The sequence below is a fragment of the Anneissia japonica genome, unplaced genomic scaffold (assembly GCF_011630105.1).
Source record: "Anneissia japonica isolate Jap-2015-1 unplaced genomic scaffold, ASM1163010v1 scaffold737_len1565949_cov176, whole genome shotgun sequence".
NCBI lineage: Eukaryota > Metazoa > Echinodermata > Crinoidea > Comatulida > Comatulidae > Anneissia > Anneissia japonica.
The window spans coordinates 395,033-398,202 of record NW_022741618.1 but is presented as its reverse complement, the minus strand read 5'-3'; the positions used below and the strand labels follow the sequence as shown (position 1 = coordinate 398,202).

At 29.2% G+C, this 3,170-nt stretch overlaps 1 protein-coding gene across 5 annotated transcripts in view; it reads right to left on the bottom strand.

The window, feature by feature from the left end:
• LOC117118860 (high-affinity choline transporter 1-like) overlaps positions 1–3,170 on the bottom strand; it is a 47,449-nt gene that overhangs the window by 22,798 nt on the left and 21,481 nt on the right. The window lies entirely within an intron of this gene.

The window sequence follows — 3,170 nt, the reverse complement described above, 5'->3', positions numbered from 1 at the left end:
AACATCGAGCATCGCCCTTCATCAGGTGGTACAGATAGAAGGTAAAGCAAGAATAACAGTCAATGTGGACGTAGGATGAGTGACAAAGAACCTGAGTGAGTAGCAAGCGAGCTACCAAAGAATAGAGGGTGTGAACAAAATCAAATCAAAGAACAATTGTAATCGAATGAGTTGTACAAACTAGAAGCCTATGCTATATAATGTAAAACATAATGCAATATAAATAAATATATAGATATATATCAAAATATATAAAGTCTGCAATAGACATATTAAAGTCTAAAAGCATTAAAACTAACATTAATACTCGTTTGATTTAATATATATATATATATATATACATATATATATACATATATATACAGTATATGTATGTACATATATATACATATATACTGTATATGTATTAATGTTGTATATAATGAATATATAGGAAATACAAATTACATAAACATGTGTAATTCAATGTTTTAAATCATGTTAAATGCTAATAACGCTTTTTAATATTATTTATCCTCAGGAAAGAATGTACTGTACATATTTATTGGAAATTAGCAGTACCATCAAAAATATAATACACAAGTGTTAAATAACCTTTAGTACAATTATGAAAAAAAAAAAACCTGCAAGTTTATAGATAAAAACAATCATGCTTCACAAAAAAATAAGATATATTTTAAATGAAAAATAATCCTAACAAAAAATTAATGTACCTAATCTAAAGCTGCGTCCAAACTATCAAATTTTATTTGACAAAAACATGTGACATGCCTAAATATGGTCATGATGACATCATATCATGACCTTATATAGGTACATCATTACTACCGTATATATGGGCACACGGTTTTTTGTCAAAGAAAATTTGATAATCTGGGAAGAGCTTAAGAATCAAGAATTTATTAAAAACATTACTTTAAAGCAAATAATCTTTTCTAGTACTTCAAAATCACCTGATCTACTGACTGCAAAGGTGAAATATAAAGCCTACAAGTTGTGTTCTGCCACTCTCGCACATCAGTATTTAGCATTTTCTGCAAATCTCTGATCTGATTTATACTTAACGTTCTTATTTTTATGGCTATTTTAAAAAAACAAATCAGATGGGAGTACGACCTTCGAGTAATGACGTCAACTACGTGCACTGACGTTTCTGACTCTGATCATTGACATGAGATTCTGCGCTAAATTAGCAATTTTATGGGCATTGATTTACAGAAGTCAAAACAGACTCTACATTACTAAAAGTCTTTTATTGTGTCAAAGAAAAACACAAAACAGTACACACAGGTAAGCACCGGTAGTCATCAATAAGCCTGCTTTATTTAATTTTTATGAACCTGTACAGTAACATATGGATAACTAGGTAAATTGATGTCTCAACAGAAAATATTTTTAACATGTATTTCCTATTTATATAAAAATATTAGGAGAAACCTCAAATATAAATATTTCTAGCAACATTCAATCATCAATCTTCGTTCATCTTCCTTTCGTATTCGTATACCTCGCAGGGTTGTAGAAACTAAGGGTGAGTGATGGACATTTTAATTGTGGGTGGAGGATAACTTTGGTAAACTCTAAATAATAAGAGTGGATTGTAGGGATGGAAAAGTGGGTTAATAAGGGTGGGTATAGGTCAGTATTCTGGTCCGTTTTGTGGAAAATATTAAGTCACATATTTTTTGTTTTCACATTGAAAGGTGATAAAATAGTGATGACAATAGTATAATACCACAACCTACTGTACTTACAGTTGAAAGGTGATAAAATAGTGATGACAATAGAACAATATAACATCCTACTTACAGTCAAGTAAATCTAGAACATATTCGTGAAGTATATAAATTAACCAACAATTATAATCTTGAACAAAATAGTTGAACAAACTTTTAAATATCAAACATATTTCTACTACTTTAAAAATGTTTTTAAAAACACATTCTTTGTAGCGCATTGTACAAAAGTTTACTAGGCCTATGTAAATACCTGAAAAAATATTGAAAACAACTGCCTTGTCAATATTTCAACTATGTTAAAAATGTTTTTAAAAACACATTTTGTATCGCATTGTACTACTAAATTTACTAGGCCTACATAAATCCGGTTAAAAACTCACATTAAGGGTCTAAATAAGAACTTAGGCTCTACATGTGATTATGCCTTCATACGCAATATTTCTCTATGAATACAGTATCTAACTATATATGCTATATTATTTCTACTTATGTACATTTTTTTATATTCATTGATTTCTAAACTGTATTTTATTTGTCATAATGATATCATGCGTTATATTATTTAAACTCATACATATACCTTATATTTCTGCTATTTATTTTCTATTCCACAATTGTTTTAATTATATAGGACCTTATTAATCTTACTATGTTTTATTTCCTGTTATTGTTTACTGTAGTTAAATAAGTCTTAGAATTAAGCTGGTTCATTGGCACCGCCAATAAACTATCGCTTACATAATCATTTTGCCGACATCTTATCATGGTTTAATTGTAATTAATTCGCCCATTAACTTGTCACTGAACTTATATTTTGTGGTCCAATCAACTAATTGTATTGATAACTTGATTCTGATTGGTGTATTATTCTTTATGTATATGTAAAATCTCCCAAGTTTTCTCACTTTAACGTTGATGAAGATAGCAGGAGCTATCGAAATATCCGTTTGATTTTGTTATAGCTTAATAAATTTGTGTTCCGCAAGTCAACTTTCAATGATTATACACCGTTTTTTCATTGCTTTTGCATTTTATTTTACTTGGAGCATACATGAAATACATACATATATATATATATATATTTATTTATTTATTCTAACACTGTATTATTCAAACACTGTTTTATTCGAACACTGTATTTACCTTTCTTTGATGATTTATATATATAATTTAACAGTGTTAATGGCTATCTTGATTTATATTATACACAACTATTTGTTTCTAGCCGTACTTATTGTGTAATGGAGTGTATCTGGTGGTATTTGAATCTGTTCAACCATGAAGCCTCCATGGTCTAATGGTTATGACGCTCGCCTTGACAGCGAGAGGTCGCAGGTTCGAGTCCCGCCAGAGGCATTTTATTACACAATTTCTTTATTCATTTATTTACAGGACTACATTCGTTGAGAGCTATGCTACACGATGTATTAT